The sequence below is a fragment of the Anomaloglossus baeobatrachus genome, chromosome 8, assembly GCF_048569485.1.
Source record: "Anomaloglossus baeobatrachus isolate aAnoBae1 chromosome 8, aAnoBae1.hap1, whole genome shotgun sequence".
Taxonomy (NCBI): Eukaryota; Metazoa; Chordata; class Amphibia; order Anura; family Aromobatidae; genus Anomaloglossus; species Anomaloglossus baeobatrachus.
In genome coordinates, this window is record NC_134360.1 from 105,510,180 (window position 1) to 105,534,096 (window position 23,917).

The window sequence follows — 23,917 nt, forward strand, 5'->3', positions numbered from 1 at the left end:
GGTAGTGGCTCGAGCCTCTCACGGACTCGGGGGTCACGTCGCTCTGCAAGGGAGTAGGCGCTACACGGCCGGGGGCCGCGGTAGTTTGGTTTGGGATGTAAGTTCGTGACGCCACCCACAGGTTGTGGTGATTGTAGACACCACCGCTGCGGTGAAGGTATGGGGGCTCCTGGCAGTGGTGAAATGGCGCAGCTAGGTGTTGACCCCTCTGTGGGTAGGGGGTGTTGGTCTCGGGGCCCGGTTGATGAGGGCCGGAGTGCAGGGTGAAGTGTTGCGGTGCGGTGCCTGATGGCACTGTTGTACTCTGACACAAGATACCGGAGTCTCTGGTAAACCTAATGGAGTGATGAACGGGGCCCGCAGCCGGCTGCAGCTTCTCCAAGAATAGGTTGGTGGTTTCCGCCTTTCTCCTGCACTTTTCTGTGTAAATGTCTGACTCCTATGCTTAGACACCGGTAGTCCACTCCCCGACTGGTATATGCCGTAGGAGCCCATTTGCCCGCAGACTCTGGCCCTTTGGGTCTCTATGCCTTGGCGGTGGCTTTACCCTGTATGGTTGGGCTGTTGTCTTCTGACGGGGCTTGTGTGGGATAGGTCCTTAAGTCCAGTCCACAATCAGTTGATTCGACTCGGCCCTGTCGGTTCAGGGCTTTGTACTGGGTCTGAGGACCCCTCCTGGTGCTCCGGTTTCCAATCGGTTCCCCGGTTTGGTACCGGCGGGCCACCGCCCGACCCCGGTCCCTACGGTTCCACCGGTTGTATCCTTGCCAATGGTGACTGGGCTCTGACCCAACTGCCCGGTAGTCTCTTGGCAGGCCTGGATACAGGACTGCCCGTGAACTTGTCTGCTCTACACCTCCTCCTGACTACTCTCCTCACGACCTTGAACTAGACTCCGTGTTTTCCTGCCTCCAGGCCTGTGAACTCCTCGGTGGGTGGAGCCAACTGCCTGGCTCCGCCTCCCCTGGTGTGGACATCAAACCTGGAGGGTGGTGACAAGGCTTTTAGTTTGACTGATGTCACCTGACCGGGAGGGGGTGTGGTGTTGTGTGTGACTACCTGGGACGACCTGACTAGTCCATGGCGTCACATTCCCCCTTGGTTTAATGCAGACCGTCCGCGGGCTGCCCGTCCATCACCAGTTTATTTTTGTTTCTGCGAAATACAAAAACAGGAACATGGTACAAGCATAATAACATTTGTACAAACTATAAATTTTTAGATCTTCCCTTACGGGAGGCACATACTTAAACGTTACGCGATTAGAGTTGAGCGATGTTCGAGGTTCACCAATTTCATGTTCGAGTGATTTTGGGGGTGCTCGAGATCGAATGCGAGCTTTATGCTAAAAGCACCATAGCTCGAGTTACGTTCCAGAACGGTTCGATCAGCAAAAAGCCTAGCTATTTACTAGCTGGCTTTTCACTGTAATAGTGTGAGTCACTCTGTGATTCACACTATTATCTAATTTCAGCGTATAGTGTGTGGGGGCACCGCGTTTAGATCAGTGCTGCTGGGATAATGGCGATCGGCATTTTTTTTTTTCCTAAGCACGCGTGCAGTGGGGCGGGCCAGCATGTCAGCCAATCCCAGACACACACACAGCTAAGTAGTCTTTTTTGCCAGACAAGCAAGGGCATGTGTCACAGGCTCTCTATGTCACATGTCCTTGCATTATAATTACGGCCATTTTCCCTCACGGCAGCATTATCTGCTTTCTGCGTGTAGGTGACAGTCACCGCTCACGCAGCTCCTGGCGCCGCTCCGGCTGTGTACGCTATACACACAGCGCTCTACAGATTAGGGGCAGAAGTTTATTTCAGCCCTTTTCAGGGTTAATTTTCTCGGGCTCAGAGCCATAGGTGACAGTCAGGTCCGTGGAAACGCTGTATACAGCTTCATATAACAGCATCTGTGTACCTAAGCTCAGGGAATTCCTTGCTGCATTTCACCATTAGGAGAAATAGAAAGTGAGGCTTCCTTTCATGTCCACTGACCAAGAGAACCCGGCCACTGTACCCACCTGCCCACTTTTGCCACGGTATTTTTATATCAAACAGTGCTGAAACTTAGTGGCATCCAAACAGTGGCTGCTATACTAATTTTGTGTCCCACTGGTGCCAAGCATTTTCCAGCACCTCTGCATTAAACCCTCATGCACATTTTGCTACGCTATTTTTATAGCAAACAGTGCTGAACATAAGTGGCATTCAAACAGTGGCTCCTATACTAATTTTGTGTCCCACTGGTGCCAAGCATTTTCCAGCACCTCTGCATTAAACCCTCATGCACATTTTGCTACGCTATTTTTATAGCAAACAGTGCTGAACATAAGTGGCATCCAAACAGTGGCTGCTATACTAATTTTGTGTCCCACCGGTGCCAAGCATTTTCGAGCACCTCTGCATTAAACCCTCATGCACATTTTGCTATGCTATTTTTATAGCAAACAGTGCTGAATATAAGTGGCATCCAAAAAGTGGCTGCTATACTAATTTTGTGTCCCACCGGTGCCAAGCATTTTCCAGCACCTCTGCATTAAACCCTCATGCACATTTTGCTACACTATTTTTATAGCAAACAGTGCTGAATATAAGTGGCATCCAAACAGTGGCTGCTATACTAATTTTGTGTCCCACCGGTGCCAAGCATTTTCCAGAACCTTTGCATTAAACTCTCATGCACATTTTGCTATGCTATTTTTATAGCAAACAGTGCTGAACATACGTGGCATCCAAACAGTGGCTGCTATACTAATTTTGTGTCCCACCGGTGCCAAGCATTTTCCAGCACCTCTGCATTAAACCCTCATGCACATTTTGCTACGCTATTTTTATAGCAAACAGTGCTGAATATAAGTGGCATCCAAAAAGTGGCTGCTATACTAATTTTGTGTCCCACCGGTGCCAAGCATTTTCCAGCACCTCTGCATTAAACCCTCATGCACATTTTGCTATGCTATTTTTATAGCAAACAGTGCTGAACATACGTGGCATCCAAACAGTGGCTGCTATACTAATTTTGTGTCCCACCGGTGCCAAGCATTTTCCAGCACCTCTGCATTAAACCCTCATGCACATTTTGCTACGCTATTTTTATAGCAAACAGTGCTGAATATAAGTGGCATCCAAAAAGTGGCTGCTATACTAATTTTGTGTCCCACCGGTGCCAAGCATTTTCCAGCACCTCTGCATTAAACCCTCATGCACATTTTGCTACGCTATTTTTATAGCAAACAGTGCTGAACATAAGTAGCATCCAAACAGTGGCTGCTATACTAATTTTGTGTCCCACCGGTGCCAATCATTTTCCAGCACCTCTGCATTAAACCCTCATGCACATTTTGCTACGCTATTTTTATAGAAAACAGTGCTGAACATAAGTGGCATCCAAACAGTGGCTGCTATACTAATTTTGTGTCCCACCGGTGCCAAGCATTTTCCAGCACCTCTGCATTAAACCCTCATGCACATTTTGCTACGCTATTTTTATAGCAAACAGTGCTGAATATAAGTGGCATCCAAACAGTGGCTGCTATACTAATTTTGTGTCCCACCGGTGCCAAGCATTTTCCAGCACCTCTGCATTAAACCCTCATGCATATTTTGCTACGTTATTTTTATAGAAAACAGTGCTGAACATAAGTGGCATCCAAACAGTGGCTGCTATACTAATTTTGTGTCCCACCGGTGCCAAGCATTTTCCAGCACCTGTGCATTAAACCCTCATGCACATTTTGCTACGGTATTTTTATAGCAAACAGTGCTGAATATAAGTGGCATCCAAAAAGTGTCTGCTATACTAATTTTGTGTCCCACCGGTGACAAGCATTTTCCAGCACCTCTGCATTAAACCCTCATGCACATTTTGCTACACTATTTTTATAGCAAACAGTGCTGAACATAAGTGGCATCCAAAGAGTGGCTGCTATACTAATTTTGTGTCCCACCGGTGCCAAGCATTTTGCACCACCTCTGCATTAAACCCTCATGCACATTTTGCTACACTATTTTTATAGCAAAAAGTGCTGAATATAAGTGGCATCCAAACAGTGGCTGCTATACTAATTTTGTGTCCCACCGGTGCCAAGCATTTTCCAGCACCTCTGCATTAAACCCTCATGCAAATTTTGCTACGCTATTTTTATAGCAAACAGTGCTGAATATAAGTGGATCCAAACAGTGGCTGCTATACTAATTTTGTGTCCCACCGGTGCCAAGCATTTTCCAGCACCTCTGCATTAAACCCTCATGCACATTTTGCTACGCTATTTTTATAGAAAACAGTGCTGAACATAAGTGGCATCCAAACAGTGGCTGCTATACTAATTTTGTGTCCCACCGGTGCCAAGCATTTTCGAGCACCTCTGCATTAAACCCTCATGCACATTCTGCTACGCTATTTTTATAGCAAACAGTGCTGAATATAAGTGACATCCAAAAAGTGTCTGCTATACTAATTTTGTGTCCCACCGGTGCCAAGCATTTTCCACCACCTCTGCATTAAACCCTCATGCACATTTTGCTACACTATTTTTATAGCAAACAGTGCTGAACATAAGTGGCATCCAAAGAGTGGCTGCTATACTAATTTTGTGTCCCACCGGTGCCAAGCATTTTGCACCACCTCTGCATTAAACCCTCATGCACATTTTGCTACACTATTTTTATAGCAAACAGTGCTGAATATAAGTGGCATCCAAACAGTGGCTGCTATACTAATTTTGTGTCCCACTGGTGCCAAGCATTTTCCAGCACCTCTGCATTAAACCCTCATGCAAATTTTGCTACGCTAATTTTATAGCAAACAGTGCTGAATATAAGTGGCATCCAAACAGTGGCTGCTATACTAATTTTGTGTCCCACCGGTGCCAAGCATTTTCCAGCACCTCTGCATTAAACCCTCATGCACATTTTGCTACGCTATTTTTATTGCAAACAGTGCTGAACATAAGTGGCATCCAAACAGTGGCTGCTGTACTAATTTTGTGTCCCACCGGTGCCAAGCATTTTCGAGCACCTCTGCATTAAACCCTCATGCACATTTTGCTACGCTATTTTTATAGCAAACAGTGCTGAATATAAGTGACATCCAAAAAGTGTCTGCTATACTAATTTTGTGTCCCACCGGTGCCAAGCATTTTCCAGCACCTCTGCATTAAACCCTCATGCACATTTTGCTACACTATTTTTATAGCAAACAGTGCTGAACATAAGTGGCATCCAAAGAGTGGCTACTATACTAATTTTGTGTCCCACCGGTGCCAAGCATTTTGCACCACCTCTGCATTAAACCCTCATGCACATTTTGCTACACTATTTTTATAGCAAACAGTGCTGAATATAAGTGGCATCCAAACAGTGGCTGCTATACTAATTTTGTGTCCCACTGGTGCCAAGCATTTTCCAGCACCTCTGTATTAAACCCTCATGCACATTTTGCTACGCTATTTTTATAGCAAACAGTGCTGAATATAAGTGGCATCCAAACAGTGGCTGCTATACTAATTTTGTGTCCCACCGGTGCCAAGCATTTTCCAGCACCTCTGCATTAAACCCTCATGCACATTTTGCTACGCTATTTTTATAGCAAACAGTGCTGAATATAAGTGGCATCCAAACAGTGGCTGCTATACTAATTTTGTGTCCCACCGGTGCCAAGCATTTTCCAGCACTTCTGCATTAAACCCTCATACACATTTTGCTACGCTATTTTTATAGCAAACAGTGCTGCCAGTTTTAGGGCCATAGTTGCATTGTCAGGGATAGTCAGTGTTGGTTCTTCAGCTATCAATAAAGTTAGACCACCTCTGCAATCTACACCACCTCTCAATCTTAGCTACCACATTTTAAGTGTCCAATTTTGTCGCTAACAAAATGAGTGGCAAAAGGACAGATGCTGGTGGAAAGGGGAACAGGCGTGTTGGAAAAGGAAAAAAAGGGTTTGCCGTGGGGAAGGTGGCAAAGCTACGTTAACATCGGCTGAAGATAAGCCATCTTCCAGAAAAAGTAAGATGTCTACTACTTTCCGTGGACAATCCGATGTGCTCCCTTTTTTATGGACCCAAACAACTGTTAGAAAGGTAGATGATGCACAAAAAAAGAACATGCTTGAATGGATCTCAAGTGCTCCAACAAGTGCCCTCTCCTCCACCTCAACTACCACATCCATAAAAAAACAGTCCTCTGAGTTGTCATCTCAATCACAATTGCTTTCCCCCAGCTATCAAGTTTCCACCCGACCTGCACAGTATGGTGTACCAGAGATGGCTGAGTCTTCAGAACTGTTCAGTCACACTATAGGGTGGGAATCAGAGGTCTGCTCCCAAGCTACAGTGAGTACAGACCAGGAATTGGTCTGCAGTGATGCCCAGAACCTTTGTGACTCAGATTCAGGCCCTGATGACCAAGTTTCTGAGCATAATGTAGACCCTCATTCCCAAACTGTAACACCTTTTGGTGGAGACAATGAGGAACATACTGATGATGATGAGACGCAGATACCAGATTGGGATGACAACTTAAATATTCGGTCAGGGCAGGAAGAGGCTAGGTCTGAGGGTGAGGGAAGTGCAAACACAACGCTTGATGATGAAGTTCTAGATCCCACTTACTGTCAACCCACAGTCAGGCACTTGAGGAGGTCAACAGAGGCGGTGGAGGAGGATGCAACTGACGACAAAGTTACCTTGCGCCTTCCTGGACAGAGTCGGAGTACTGGTAGCACGTCTACAACTGCATCCTCAGCCACCACTCTGCCTCTGAGCACAAGTCCGGGTGGCTCTGCAGGTCGCATGTCCTCTGAGCCTTGCTTAGCCTGGTCCTTTTTTGACCTTGCAAAGGATCTCCCAAATCATGTGATCTGTAAAATTTGTCGGGCATCTATAAGTAGAGGCAAAAAGCTCACCAGTTTGACAACTTCTTCCATGAATCGTCACATTGAATACCAAGCATAATTCACAGTGGGAAGCTCACTGTGCTGCAATGCGGCCTAGCGTAGCGGCCCAACCACCGCCTGCCCCTTCCGGTGCATCCGCGCGCTCTTCATTTTCTATTACTGTAGGGACAGCTGTGACACCTTGTTTTCCATGCACACCTTCCACCACTGTAACTGCAACAGGCAGTTTGCTTGGTAGGTCGGCAGTTGGTTTGGAAGGGGAAACAAGTGCGTGTGTACAGCTCTCTCAGACATCGATAGCACCAACGTTGGATGAAGGCAACATCATGTCTACGCCTGCACTTTCCTCACAAACCTGCATTTTTCCAGGAACACCCTACTCAACACCGTCTACACACAGCAGCCAGATCTTTATCCCTCAGATGTGGACAAATAAAAGGCCATTTCCTCCGACCCATGACAAAGCCTAAGAGGTTGACTTTATCCCTCTGTAAGCTCTTGGCTACGGAAATGCTGCCTTTCCACCTGGTGGACACAGAGGATTTTTGAGACCTTATGTCCGTCGCAGTGCCCCAGTACCAGATGCCCAGTCGCCACTACTTCTCCAAGAAAGGTGTGCCTGCGCTACACCAGCATGTCGCACACAACATCACCGCTTCCTTGAGAAACTCTGTGTGTGAACGGGTGCATTTCACCACCGATACTTGGACCAGTAAGCATGGACGGGGGCGTTACATGTCGCTGACTGGGCACTGGGTAACTATGATGATAGATGGAAAAGGGTCTGCTGAACAAATCTTGCCGTCCCCATGACTTGTGCGTCAATCCTCTGTATGTATAAGTTCCTTCAACGCTTCTGCCTCCTCAAACTCGTCTGGGTCCTCCACCTCCGCCCCAAGCCTGCCTGGTCAGGCCACCAGCGTTGTAACTGCGCACAAGGGATCACGCACACCTCCTTACTATGCTGGCAGCAGAGCGCAACGGCATCAGGCGGTCTTTAGCTTGAAATTTCTTGGAAATAAGAGTCACACAGTGGCTGAGTTGTGGGCAGCTCTGCTGTCCGAGTTTCATAAATGGTTGTCTCCACTCAACCTGCAGCCAGGTAAGGCCGTGTGCGACAATGCTGCAAACCTGGGTGCGGCCCTTCGCCTGGGCAAGGTGACACATGTGCCTTGTATGGCTCACGTGTTGAACCTTGTTTTCCAGCAATTTTTAACACACTATCCCGGCCTAGATGGCCTTCTGCACAGGGCACGAAAACTGTCTGCCCCCCTCCGTCGTTCAAGCGCCGCAGCTGAGCGACTTGCATCGCTCCAGAAGTCTTTCGGCCTGACGGTTCATCGGCTGAAATGCGATGTGCCGACACGCTGGAATTCGACTCTTCACATTTTACAGTGACTGTGGCAGCACCGCCGAGCACTGGTGCAATACGTCATGACGTAAAGCGTGGGCCAACGAGATACAGAGGTGGGGCAGATCACCCTGATGGAGTGGTCTCAGATCAAGGACCTATGCACCCTTCTGCACAGTTTCGACATGGCGACGAATATGTTTAGCGCTGACAATGCCATTATCAGCATTGCAATTCCAGTCATTTTCATGCTGGAGCACACGCTAAACACTATTCGGAGTCAGGGGGTGGTTCAACAGGAAGGGGAGGAAGTACATGAGGATTCATATGCGCAAGGGATAACAACATCACCAAGGTCCAGACGTTCATCATCACAAAGGCGGCAGGCATGGGACAGTGGGGGAGTGGGATTAACAACGGCGCATGGTAGTAGGCAAAATGTTGAGGAAAGTGCAGGAGAACATGAAGAAATGGAGCACGAACTGGCCATGGACATGGAAGACTCAGCAGATGAGGGAGACCTTGTTCACATTTCAGTTGAAAGAGGTTGGGGGGAGATGTCAGTGAAAGAAAGAATGGTTTGCACCTCTATGCCACAAACACAGCAAGGACTTGGTCCGCATGGATGCGCAAGACACATGAGCGCCTTCTTGCTGTACTACCTACAATATGACCCTCGGATTGTCAAAATTGGAAGTGATGATGACTACTGGGTTGCCACACTATTAGATCCCCGGTACAAGTCCAAATTTTGTGAAATAATTCCAGCCATAGAAAGGGACACACGTATGCAGGAGTATCAGCGGAAGCTGTTATTCAATCTTAGCTCGGCTTTTCCACCAAACCCCAGTGGTGCACGGAGTGAATCTCCCAGTTTTAACTTGACAAACATGGGACGGTCTCGTCATCAACAGTCTAACCGTACCAGCAGCACCGTAGCTGGTGCTGGTAACAGCAATTTTATTGAATCGTTTCATAATTTTTTTAGACCATCCTTTGCAAGGCCAACAGAGACAAGACGTCTGTCACATAGTCAACGGCTGCAGAGGATGATACAGGAGTATCTCCAAATGAACATCGATGCCATGACTTGGCAACTGGAGCCTTGCTCATTTTGGGCTTCAAATCTTGAAAAATGGCCTGAGCTCGCCACTTACGTCTTGGAGATATTGTCGTGTCCAGCTGCCAGCGTTGTCTCTGAACATGTCTTCAGTGCTGCTGGGTGTGTGCTGACAGATAAGCGCACGCATCTGTCCAGTGACAATGTGGACAGACTAACGTTCATCAAAATGAACAAGTCATGGATCCGCGAGGACTTTACTACCCCTGTGTCATCCTGGGGAGAGTAAATGCTTGTGGATTTGGTATGTGCTTGATGCAAATGTACCTGTCAAGTTTGCAACTGGGGCACAAGTGCTGCCATTGAAGGGGTGTCTGTGGGGCCCAATTTTTGGAAAAAAGGGAGACTCTGCTTGGAGTAATCCTTGCGGTGTTTTTAATAATGAGCCAAGATGAACAGATCTGGGATCAGCAAAGACTTTGCTAGACCTTCCACGGTGCCATCCGGGCGACAGCATAGGCTGGCGAATTTTGGAATGTGCTTGATGCAAATCAAAACATCCTGTTTGCAACTAGGGCACAAGTCTTGCCACTGAAGGGGTGTCTGTGGGGCCCAATTTTTGGAAAAAAGGGAGACTCCGCTTGGAGTAACCCTTGCTGTGTTTTTAAAAAGGAGCCAAGATGAACAAGTCATGGTTCAGCAAAGACTTTGCTACCTACCCCGGTGTCATCCTGGGGACAGTTAAGGCTGGCGTATTTTTGAATGTGTTTGATGCAAATCAACCTGTCTAGTTTGCAACTGGGGCACAAGTGCTGCCACTGAAGTGGTGTCTGTGGGGCCCAATTTTTGGAAAAAAGGGAGAGTCTGCCTGGAGTCCCCTTGCTGTGTTTTACATGATTTTAGAAGGGCATGCCATGCCTATATCTGTGTCTCCTCCTCTTTTTCCTCGTCCAGCTGTTTAGTTTTTGCATGAGTATTTGTCCTTGTCACTTTCCCATGTGTTTGTGTTGTCTTGGGAATTGTTTGACACCTTTTAGACAACTTTAAGGGTGGTTTGCAGGTGTTTTTATGTGTTTGTGATTGCCTCCCATTGTTTCCTATGGGGTTCGAGAGTTCGACGAACGGCTCGTCGAACGGGGCACCGTTCAGCGAACCGAACCGAACTCGAACTCTAGGGGGGTGGCTCATCTCTAGTTACGATAACATTTTTATTAACACGTGAACTGGGTCCTCAGTCACCCACCCAAACAACCTAGCCTTGATGCTGCCCCTAAGAAGTGGGCAGTATCCCTTTTCCCCAGTCCAGAAACGGGCCCAGGTGTTTCAACGGGATGGGTGCAGGTTTCACAGTCCTTTCAGAGGCCCCACGTCCAGGGGACCCCTGACTCGGAGGATGATCACCGGTTGTAGTGGTGGCGGGCCTCGGCCAACAGCTTCCCGCAGGCCCATCCTCCAGTCTGCCTCTCCGGAGGCGGTGAAACCGGACGTCCGGTTAAGGGAGGGATTATTTGCAAACCCAATAGTTTTTGGGTGGCCTGAAAGTTCTCAGCCTTGTCTTTATAAAAATGGGGGCAACAAAAGTCCCGACGGGGACGGGCAGTCAGGGTCCCCACGGGGACTTCAACATGGCAGCTGGGTTCCGCTGCCTTTAACTTTTTGGTAAATCAGGTGAAAGCCTCTGGTGATTAGTAGTCATTCATTCAGCTATTTACACAATCAACATATGGCACCCCTAAATGGCAGTCTCCCTGTACCTAAGCGGGGGCCTACCTAGGTTAGGGCGTGTGGACCTTCTGGGCCCAATGTTGTCAGTGGGAGGCAATGAGACAGAGGGAACAACCAGTCCCTCTTCCCGTGTGTCAGGTATGGCAGGTAGAGACCTACGGGGGCACAGTATAGGTGCATCACTGGGCGCTTGGTCGTGTGGCTCACTGGCGGGCGTTTCCGTCTCTCTTCCACGGGTTGTGGGAACATTATCACGGGAACAATTACCGCGCCATTCTGCATAGGCCAGTCCGCTGGGAAGTCGCCCATTACGGTGTGAATCACCTCTTTCTTATTTTCTTCACTCGGCACGGGGACCGGGGCCTCATCCACCAGCCTCAAGGGATCCGGGCATCTCTTCAGGTGGTCCCTGGAAACTGTAGCCGTGGTCTTCCCCTGGTCGCGACTGATCAGATAGGTCTTCTCGTACTCCCATCCAGTGGGCTGTATGACATACGGGGTCCTTTCCCATTGATCATCGAGCTTATGCGTCCTCCTCTTGCGCTTCAGTACCACATCCCCGGGTTCAAAGGGGGCAGCCGGAGCCCGCTTGTTGAAGTGCTGCTCTTGCTTTTCTCGGCTCTGGCGCAGATTCCTTTCCATATACTCCTGGATCTGTCGGTACTGCATCTGCCGCTTGGTTTCCCAGTTGTTAGTGGAGGGAAGGGCTTCGGGTGCTTCTACATCCATTTCTAGGTCTACGGGCAGCCGCCCCGGTCGGGCTCTCATCAGATATGCGGGCGTGTACTTGGTGGAACTGCAGGGGATGTTATTGTATATGTCCACCAGGTCAGGCAACTTCTCCGGCCACAAGTTCCTTTCCTCCAACGGTAGTGTCTTGAGGAAGTTCAGGACTAGGTGATTCATTTTCTCACACATCCCGTTAGTCTGGGCATGATATGGCTTAGTCCGGATCTTCTTACACCCGTACAAGTGACAGAACTCTTGGAACACCTCCGCTTCAAAGGCCGAGCCCTGGTCTGTGAGTACCCTCTCCAGGTAGCCGTGCGGTCGGCAGAAGTAGGCCTGGAAGGCTCTAGCTGCAGTACGGCCCGTTAGATCTTTAACAGGGACGACCACCATGAACCTGGAGTAGTGGTCTACAATGGTCAGGGCATATGTATACCCGCTTCGGCTGGGCATGAGCTTGACATGGTCCAGGGCAACCAACTCCACGGGCTGGTGAGTGACGATCGGCTGTAGGGGGGCCTTCTGGCTGGCTTCGTCCCGCCTTCTCAGTGTGCAGGGACCACATTCTCGACACCAGGCCTCCACAGACTCCCGCATCCCACTCCAGTAAAACCGCTCTCTCAGCAGCATCTTTAGATTTTTCCAGCCAAAGTGCCCTGCGCCATCATGGTAAGCCTGCAGGACCCTGGGCACACTGGTTTGGGGGACCACCACCTGGCGGACTTTCTCGTGGGTCTTCGGATTGATCATCTCCCTATACAGCTTCCCCTGATGTAAGTACAGCCGGTTCCTCTCCTTCCACAGCCGTTGGGCCTCTGAGGGGGCCGTGGGGGCCATCCTGGAGGAGCCCTGCGCAATCATGGCTTTGACCAGCTGGACCGCAGGTTCTTGGTCTTGGGCTTCCTGCCACCCCTGGCCGGGCAGCGGGTCAAGGTTCACCTGTTGATGGTTAACACAGGGCTTCTCATCTCGTGGCTGATGGAATGCGGGTAGCTCGATTTCCTCAAGGTCATCGTCTTCCACCCCTTCTTCGGGCAGGTGCGGCATTCGGGACAGCGCATCCGCATTGGTGTTCTTGCGGCCGTCCCTGTACTTGATAGTGAAATTGTAATTGGACAGTCGAGCCATCCACCGCTGCTCCAGGGTGCCCAGCTTGGCCGTATCGAGGTGTGTCAATGGATTGTTGTCCGTGTAGGCAGTAAACTTCGCCGCTGCGAGGTAATGCTTGAGCCTCTCGGTTATTGCCCACACGAGGGCTAAGAACTCCAGCTTGAAGGAGCTGTAATTTTCAGGGTTCCTTTCGGTCGGCCGGAGTTTTCTGCTAACGTAGGCGATCACTTTTTCCTTCCCATCCTGTACCTGGGACAGGACCGCACCCAGGCCCACATTGCTGGCGTCGGTGTAGAGGACGAACGGGAGGCCGTAGTCCGGGTAAACCAAGATTTCTTCCCCCATCAGGGCTGACTTCAACTGATGGAAAGACTCCTCATGTTTCTCGTCCTAAACAAACGGGGGACCGGGAGCCCTTCCATTCTTGGTCTGTCCCACGAAGAGATCTTGCATGGGCGCGGCCATCTTCGTGTGCCCCTTGATGAAACGGCGGTAGTAGCCCACCAGGCCCAGGAACTGCCTCACCTCCCTCACTGTGGCTGGTCGTGGCCAGCTCTGGATGGCAACAATCTTCTCCGGATCTGGGGCCACACCTTCTGCGCTCACCACATGTCCGAGGTATTGCACTTTGGGTTTCAGCAGATGGCACTTAGAGGGCATCAGTTTCATCCCATACTTAGAGAGGTCTGCGAATACTTCTGCCAGGTGCTCCAGGTGGGCCTCAAATGTCTTGGAATACATGATCACATCATCCGGATACAATAGCACAGTCTCGAAGTTGAGATGCCCCAAGCAGCACTCCATGAGCCGTTGGAAGGTCCCCGGGGCATTGCTCAGTCCGAACGGCATACTGTTGAACTCGCAGAGTCCCATGGGGGTAGCAAATGCGGTCTTCTCGCAGTCTTCTGGTGCAACCGCCACCTGCCAGTATCCACTGGTAAGGTTAAGGGTAGAGAAATAATTAGCAGTTTTTAGTGCAGCCAGCGACTCTTCAATGCGGGGGAGAGGGTAGGCATCTTTGTGCATTATCTGATTGAACTTCCGGTAATCCACACATATTCTCATGGTCCCATCTTTCTTCTTTACCAGCACCAATGGAGCTGCCCAGGGACTACAACTATCCCGGATGACCCCTGCCTCCTTCATGTTCCTCAACATGTTTTTGGCGCATTGATAATGTGCTGGTGGTATCGGCCTATACCTTTCTTTAATGGGTGGATGTGTGCTTGTGGGGATATGATGTTGAACCCCCTTAATCCTCCCGAAGTCTAGCGGGTGTTTGCTGAAAACGTGCTCATACTCCTGTACTGCCCTGTATACCCAGTCTTTGTGGTGTACTGGGGTAGACTCAGTGCTGACATGTAAATCCCGACACCACTCCTCTAGTGGGGTGGATGGTGTGTCACTGCCCAGGTTGTGTGTAGGGGTGACGGGGGTAGTCTCATGGATGGCGTGGGGGTCTATGGTAAACAGCTTAGCTATGGTGGCGTAGTGAGGGAGCCTAACCTCTTCCTCCCCGCAGTTCAGCACTCTCACAGGCACTCTCCCTTTTTTGACGTCAATCACCCCCCTGGCTGCCATTACTGTGGGCCAGTGCTCTGAAGGCGAGGGTTCCACCAACGCCGGGTAATCTCGCCCCTGGGGGCCTACTGCGGCTATACACCAAATCATCATCTCGCTCCTTGGCGGGACCACTACAGGGGCTGCGTACATCACCCGCACTCCACCAATCTCTCCACCCGTCAGGTTCACTTACTGCTGGTGCAGGAGGGCCCGGATTTCACGTTGCAGGGCCCTCTGCCGTCCTCCTCCTGCAGTGGGAGACAGTTGCTGCAGCAAGCTCAACACCTCTCCCATACAGTGCTCAATCACATTGGTCCCTAGGACCACTTTCGGGTTACGGTCACTGGACTCATTCAGCACCACAATCATCCCTTGGCGTTTCAGCTGGGTCCGTCCCACGGTCAGGGTCACCTCCCTGAGTCCCACTTGGGTCATGGGGAGCCCATTGGCCGCAATAGCGGTCATGCTATCATCGGGAGGGGCAAGTTCACTATCGGCCCAATATCGCTGGTACAATGAATAAGGCATAGTGGTTACCTGCGATCCAGTGTCCAACAGGGCCATGGTCGGGACGCCGTCCACCGCCAGGGAGATGATGGGGCGGCCTCCTACAAACCGGTCTCTCCAATCAGCCGGGCCATGGGGGTCTACTCCTGAGGATTGGCCCTTGGCCTCAGGGGTTGCTCGTTTAACGGACATCGCCTAGAGTAATGGCCAGGCTTGTTGCACCTGTAGCACACAGGTGGCCCATACCGCGGGTCGGTGTACTTCCTCCGCTGCACCCAAAGGACGTCCTCCAGACTGTCGGCGATCTGGATCATTGCCGACAGCTTGACTCTCGGCGGGAGCTTGAGTGCGGCGATCACCCGGGCGAGGTCCTCGCTCATGTGCTGTACTTTTTCGGCCAGCTCGTCTCTCGCCCCGGCGGGTGCTGCAGGGGCCGGCAGGGCCAAGAGCGGGGGCGCCACCGAGACGGGAGCCGATTCGGTCAGCCAAGGGGCCACGTCAGGAGCACCAAAATCAAGGGGTTGCAGGGCCTTTATGGCCCGTTTTTTCAGTATCGCAAAGTCCAGCTCAGGGTGCTCCAGGGCCCACAACCGCAGCTGCTTGCGGTCTTCAGCGGACCCCAGTCCCCGCAGAAACTGTTCCACCAACATCTTATTGCTGTCGGCTTCGTTGATGGTATCTACCCGCTTCAGGGTTCGGAGGGCCGTCTGCAGGCGCAGGGCATAGTCTCTGATACTGTCTGCGGGTCGCTGCCGACAGTGATAGATCTGCATCCGTAGTTCGGCTTCGGTGCGGGTCTCAAAGGCGGTCTGGAGCTTTTCAAAGATGGTGGTCACCGAGGCCCGGTCCGCGTCTGCACAGGTCTCCATCTCCTGCTCGGCCGCGCCGGTCAGCTGCCCCAGCACTACCACTGCACGCTGTCTGCCGGTCATGGCATAGAGATCGAGAACCGAGCATATCTTTTCTCGGAACACCTGTAACGTGTCAGGTTTTACACCGTACTGGGGTAACCAGGCAGCACCGGGCACGTAGGGCAGGGAGATCGGCATTACCTGGGTGACCACCGGACCTGCTGCCTCCTCCGCTTGTGCGACCGTAGCAGGGGCTATCGTATTTCCGTCTTCGGGCGCCGCCACTCCTGCGGCTGACGCCCCTTCGCTGTCTCCGGTAGGCGCGGACATTTTCTTTCCGTCCCCCCTTGGTGTTTTCCGAGCACTTCACTTGCTTTTTTTTTTTGCTCCGCTCCGCTCTCGGGGAGCGGCGGTAACTTTTCGCGCCCAAGATGGCGGATTCTCCAATTTTTCAGCGGGACGCCGCTGGCGATGATCTCAAGGCACACTTCCACAGGTAAGTGGACGGTTCTATCCTGTGCACAGCGCCAGAAGAGTCAATGTGTACCGCCCCGCGGCTGCGGGATCCGTGCTTGTACTGCGAGTGGTGGCTCGAGCCTCTCACGGACCCTGGGGTCACATCGCTCTGCAAGTGAGTTAGCGCTACACGCGGGGACTCGGGTGAGGAGTTCCATGGCCGGGGGCCGCGGTGGTTTGGGATGTAAGTTCGTGACGCCACCCACAGGTTGTGGTGATTGTAGACACCACCGCTGCGGTGAAGGTATGGGGGCTCCCAGGAGCGGTGTAATGGCGCAGCTAGGTGTTGACCCCTCCGTGGGCAGGGGGTGTTGGTCCCGGGGCCCGGTTGATGAGGGCCGGGGTGCAGGGTGAAGTGTTGTGGTGCGGTGTGGTGCCTGATGGCACTGTTGTACTCACTCTGACACAAGACACCGGAGTCTCTGGTAAACCAAACGGAGTGATGAATGGGGCCCGCAGCCGGCTGCAGCTTCTCCCAGAATAGGTTGGTGTTTTCTGCCTTTCACCTGCACCTCTGTGTGTAAATGTTTAACTCCTATGCCTAGACACCGGTAGTCCGCTCCCCGACTGGTATATGCCGTAGGAGCCCATTTGCCTGCAGACGCTGGCCTTTTGGGTCTCTATGCCTTGGCAGTGGCTTTACCCTGTATGGTTGGGCTGTTGTCTTCTGACGGGGCTTGTGTGGGATAGGTCCTTAAGTCCAGTCCGCAATCAGTTGATTCGACTCGGCCCTGTCGGTTCAGGGCTTTGTACTGGGTCTGAGTACCCCTCCTGGTGCTCCGGTTTCCAATCGGTTCCCCGGTTCGGTACCGGTGGGCCACCGCCCGACCCCGGTCCCTACGGTTCCACCGGTTGTATCCTTGCCAATGGTGACTGGGCTCTGACCCAGCTGCCCGGTAGTCTCTTGGCAGGCCTGGATACAGGACTGCCCGTGAACTTGTCTGCTCTACACCTCCTCCTGACTACTCTCCTCACGACCTTGAACTAGACTCCGTGTTTTCCTGCCTCCAGGCCTGTGAACTCCTCGGTGGGCGGAGCCAACCGCCTGGCTCTGCCTCCCCTGGTGTGGACATCAAACCTGGAGGGTGGTGACAAGGCTTTCAGTTTGACTGATGTCACCTGACCGGGAGGGGGTGTGGTGTTGTGTGTGACTACCTGGGATGACCTGACTAGTCCAGGGCGTCACAGTTGCAGAGAAATCGGCCCCCGCTCCTACTACAGCTCCAGTTCCCCAGCTGCCACCAGAAGACAGTAGAGGTGCATGGGACCGGGGCGTGGCCTGGACCTCATATAGAGAGGAAGCAGGACGGGTGAGCTCCTGCCTTGATCCGCAATTATCCTGCACACCAGCTTTGCTAGCAGGCGATACCGACCCTGGAGGGCTGCAATATTACTTACAACACCCGGGGAAGCGAGAACCGCCAAGATATGCCGGCCCGCAGCACTAAAAAAGACAAAGACACGCAGGAGCGCGTCTCTGCAGAATCCAACATGGCGCCGCTGGCGTCCACGCCGTCCCGCGGTGCAGTGGCGGGAGTAGCGGGCAGGCTGGAATGGCCCCTGGAACAGAGCTTACCTCCAATGAGACATCCGATGGTGGCGCTGATCGGGCCCTGGAGCAGGGAGATGATATGCCTGACGGGGGGACCGTGAGTACCTTGGGCCCTGTGTGCTCAGTAACACAGGATCTGCAGACACTGAGGGCTATGTTGGCAGATGGAGGAAGGGAAGATAGGGAGCAGCCAGGATATGTTTCCACTGAACCCACACTAAGAGAAATTCTGACAGCAATTAACTCTTGAAATACCACATTGGCCACTCTAAGCAGCCAGATGGGAACTGTCACTTCGGATATAGCCTGTATTAAACATGAGCTGCAGGGGTTAACGGTCAGAGTGGGGGAGCTGGAGGAGCGTGTGAGTGTAACAGAGGATAAATTACCACCAATGTCACGAGAGCTGGAAAAGGCCACGCAAAATATCTCCACACTGCTAAACAAGGTGGACGACTTAGAGAACCGCTCCCACAGAAGTAATTTGCGACTGGTGGGGGTCCCAGAGAGAATGGAGGGTAATGACCCACTGAATTTCTTTGAAAAATGGCTCAAAGATACCATGGTAAAGGATATACTATCCCCTTTCTTCACTATTGAGAGGGCGCACAGGGTTCCTATGCGTGCCCCCAGCCGGGAGCACCCCCACGTCCTATTCTGATTAAACTACTATACTTTAAAGATAGAGACACTATTCTACGCAGAGCCAGAGATATTAAAGAACTTGCAATTGATGGGAGGAAAATCTCAATCTTTCCTGATTTCTCCATGGAGGTACAACGTAAAAGGGCACAATTTATTGAGATCAAAAAAGTCTGCGCAATATACAAGTGCCATACTCCATGATGTATTCTGCTAAGCTGCGGATCGCTGCGAATGGAGAGACTCATTTTTTTGATATGGCGGGGGAGGCACTATCTTGGCTGGATATCAACGAGAGGTCCCTGAGGAGGAAGAATACTTGAGGTTTCCCCTTTTTGCCGCCAGGCGTTGGTTTTGTCTAAGACGCTATGCTGGTGTACTTATTACTGTTCAATACATTTAGGATGCAGGATGGGAGATGGCCGGTTAATTGTTGGCACTCGCTACAGTAGCGAGCTGTGGAACCCCCTCCCTGCATGGACTTGGGGCGTGTTTTTAGCCCTAATTCTCTCTATTTGGGAGAAATGTGCAAGTTACACTTGTTTTTGAGGGCAGGGGCACTGTACACTGGTGTGCAGGGCCTTATCTCCCTCCTTGTTTTTTTGTTTCCTGTTATATGATGCAATTTGTCTGTGGAGTGTGGTGTGCCTCAGTTGTGTCGCTGAACCTAAAGCTCTTAAGAATTGGTGGAGATTGCCTCTCTCCTCCAGTTTTGAAATATCCGCCCGGCTCATATCTTAGTCTACGCTTATGGCGACATTCTTAAATATTATAGAGTGGAATGTTAGAGGGCTCGGGATGCGAATAAGAGATGCACTATATTTACTCACTTACAGAAATTTTTCCCGGCTATTTTATGTCTATCCGAGACCCACATGGTTAGGGATAACGTTTATTGGCTGAGGAAGGGATGGATTGCACATGAATATCATTCCACATATTCGACCCATGAGTGTGTTGGTGCACAAATCCATCCCGTTCTCATGTACCAAATCAGTGATTGACCCTGGGGGCAGATTTGTCTGTCTACTTTGCACGCTGTATGGTATACAATTTATACTGGTTGCGATATATATCCCACCCCCGTATTCAGTCAAACCGGTAAAGGATATTGTCTATTTTAGATTCCCTTCCTCCTGCACCGACTGTTCTGATAGGAGATTTTAATAACTATTTACATCCCTATCTAGATAAACTACACTCGGGGAACATATCGGAGAATGCCGCCCCAACTTCATTTGCTAGAATGCTGACAGAGCTGGGTATGGTAGACCTTTGGCGTGCCCAACACCCCACAACCAAACAATTATCCTGCTTCTCTAGCTCCCATCACTTTATGTCACGGATAGACTTGGCTATTGGGAACAGACTTATGACCTCATATATACAAAAGGTGGCCTACCTACCTAGAAGTGTATCTGATCACTCACCACTACATGTTACGCTTTCATAGGGGAACCCCTTCACCCTGTCCAGACCTATCTGGAAACGTAACCCCTTCTGGATCCAGCTCATAGGGGGATCTTTACATGATAATATTATGGAATACTTTCAACATAATGAGTGCTCTGCGCCATCACACATAGTCTGGGACTCTATGAAAGCCGTAGTGAGGGGCATCTATATTAGAGAAATATGCATACGTAAAAACCAAAACAGACGCTACACCCAAAATCTGATTCAGGAGGTATCTGTTGCGGAGGCTGCAGTGGTGCTCAACCCGACAGAGGAAACTAAAAACACTCTAGAGAAGGCACAAATGTCACTCAAAGAAAACCTCATGTCGATGGCAGCAAATCAACGATACTTCCGCAAACAGAAATATTTCATAGAGGGAGAGGGAGTAGGGAACTTATTGGCCACGGTCATTAGGGCGCAGGAAGGATCTTCTTATATAACTAGGCTGAGGACGGAATCGGGTGACCTTGTAACGGAAAGTTAGGATATAGTGAAGGAAATAAAGAGGTATTATATGCGGCTGTACACTGTGACCTTACGGAAACCGCTGTGGAACAGTACTTGGAGGATCTCTCTCTCCCCACACTGACTGATGAAGATAGGGATTTGTTGGATCAGGACATCCTGTTGGAAGAGTTGGAGGAAGCACTTGGCAAGACACAAAATGAAAAAGCTCCGAGAATGGATGGCCTGCCTAGTGAGTTTTATAAAACTTATACACCCTTACTGCTACCTAAACTACTTAAAGTATTTGAAGAATCTGAAAGGCAGGGGGTCCTCCCGCCCTCTATGAGGGAAGCTTTAATAGTCTTAATATTAAAACCCGGAAAAGATCCAGAGATACCGGATTCGTACCGCCCAATCTCTCTACTACCAACAGATGTTAAATTACTGGCCAAGGTGCTTGCCAATAGGATGTCCCGAGTTATCTCATCTATTGTAAAGAATGATCAAACAGGATTTATTCCATGTAGAGCCACATCTATGAACCTCAGAAAATTATATTTGGGGATTCAACATAGTTCTGAGAAGCCAGGGGAAAGGGCAATTTTGTCCTTGGACGCCACTAAGGTGTTCGATAGCCTAGAATGGGGGTATTTGTGGGCTGTACTTCGGAAAATGGGTTTTGGACATAGATTGATAACTTGGGTGAAGCTACTATATGACTCACTGGTGGCGAAGGTTAGGGTTAATGGCAGGGTCTCCGAGTCTTTTCCTCTTGGAAGAGGTACTAGACAGGGGTGACCGCTCTCACCCTTGCTATTTGCTACCGCAGTGGAGCCATTGGCAGTTGCAATACGGAAGTCCAGGGAGGTAGTGGGATTTAGGTGTGGAGCAGTGGAGCAGAAGATATCATTATACGCAGATGACCTACTCTTATATCTAGACAGGGTACATTCCTCAATTTTGCCGGCAATGGATATCATTCAAGAATTTAGGCGGAGGTCTGGCCTTCGAATTAACTGGTCCAAGTCGGCTTTAATGCCGTTAGACCCCCTCCCGATGGATTTCTCAGACTTGCAGATCCCAGTTCTTGTGGTCCGAGAATTTAAATATTTTGGAGTAACTGTTAGCCCAATTCCGAAGGATTTCCGGGCACTGAATCTGGAACCCCTGTTGCAGGGGTTTAGAGCAAAGGTACATACCTGGTGCCGCTTGCCGCTATCAAATATTGGTAGCTCTAACTTTATAAAAATGGTAATGATGCCACAACTATTATACCTTATACATAACTCTCCAGTGTGGATATGTAGTGAATTGTTTGCTAAAATGAATACACTATTCCGGGAACTCATCTGGAAGAAAAAACAGGCTAGGATTCGATTGGAAGTGCTACAGCGGGGAAAGGAGGAAGGAGGATTGGCGGTACCAAACCCATATATATTTATTATATAGCCTCCCAGATGCAACATCTTAGGGGTTGGGGCAAAGAAGGAGCATATGATACCAGTGGTGATACAGTAAGAGAGGGGTCGGTATGGAAATATCCAAGCTGCCGGTTGGATATGGGACAAAAACAGATAAATGGGGCACGATATCCCACATTAGCTATGATATTCAGGGTATGGGACAGGGTGTAAGTCTCTTTTGGGGATAAATGGGCCTACGGAGTTCTGGCCACTGTGGCGGAATACGGACTTGCCAGAAATTAAAAAATTAGTGGGGTTCAGAGGATTGGAAGACAAGGGGATCCATTTAGTGTCACAAATACTGCAAAATAGTACTCTTAAGAGCTTTGAACAATTGAGAACGGAGTTTCACCTCTCGCATATTTTCTTTTATCAATACTTACAGCTGAGACACGCACTGAACAGACAGAGGAGGACAAACCCAGTGACAGTGACACATAATCAAACATTACATATGTTACTTACATCTGAATTCTCTAAAGGTCTTATCTCGGAATTATAAAAAAAATTACTACCTGCCCATTTGGAAAAGCACCCATTGATTGTTGAAAGCAAATGGGAACGGGACGTTGGCCCCTTGACAGAAGATTAGTGGTCCGACATTCTAGAACAGGTCCCTAAGCTGGCGGTCTCTGAGTGCCAAAGGCTGTCTCAAATATATCTTATCCACAGGGTATATAAAACTCCCAGTCTACTATTTAGGATGGGACTTAGATCAAATGCACAATGTGTTAGGTGTGGACAGGATGATGCCCATTTGATACATGTTATGTGGGAATGTGGACATATTAGTGATTTCTGGAAACAAACCCTGGGACTCATAGACCAAATATATCATATCACAATACAACCGTCGCCTCGTCTATGTTTGTTGAGTCTGTGGGAGGGAGGAGTGGACCCGGACTCCCCAACAGCCCTGGGAATAGCCCGTATCCTGTACCAAGCAAGAAAGCTACTAGCATATCATTGGTTAGAGCCTCTACCAACAACATTACTGGAGCTTAAAAACAAATTAAATAATATCATAAGATTAGAAAGGGGAGTTTATTTAAAAAGAAAAACATTGAGAAAGTTTTACAAAATTTGGCAGCCATGGATGGAGTTGCCGGGCCTACCCTCCAATGCACTGGTTCAGGATGCAATGCTAGACCAGTTACTGTTGTGCTTGCAATGAATGAAATGTGTGGGGAATAAAACTAAAACTAGTGTTTTCCGTGGCGAAGTGGACTTTAAGTGACATTGTGGGAGGGGCCGGAAGGGTTTAATTGATTACTGCACGGAGAGAGAGAGGTAGGAGGGTATGGAACTATGATGTGGAGCGACACGGCTGATGGAGTAGGCTTTTCTGTTAGACTGAGGCATTATTGCATAATTTAACTTTTGTTTATCTGTGGAGCCACGCGGTTTGTAGGCTCATTTTCTACTATATGACTGTGATTCGAAAACCTTATTATTAGTTTTATATATATATATATATATATATATTGTGAGACTGTGACCGGGGTTATCTATGACGGCCGGTATGTCTCGCCCAGGTTGTGCTCACTCCATGATAGAAAGTGAATCCACTATAGGGTTAATGCTGTTTCCCTACAGACTGAAGGAAGGGTTAAATAGAATCAGGAACGAGGGCAGGTGTGCCGGGTGGGAGGGAGTGATCACAACTCCCTGAGTCTCTGCTGGAGAGACATGTATATTGCTGTGGATTTTTGTTTGGACATTAAACACCGTGTGCTGTGAACCTTGATGCCTGGATCCCGTGTCTTCTGCTGCGCAGCCGACCGCGCTACCTCACATATGGTGGAGAATGCGGGCATGACAGCCGGTGAGGTGTAGCATCCATCCCTGGTGACCTAGCTGCGCATGTCCTGGATTCGAGCGGCTATACTACAGCCCAAACCCGGCGACGCCATGGAGGACATACTAAAGCATTTGGCTCAGGCTAATGCACAGCAGCAACAGACCAATGCACACCTGCTCCAATCCTTGCAAGTGCAGGAAAAAAAACTCCAAGAACAGTTGGATCAGGCCAATGCACGTCAGCAG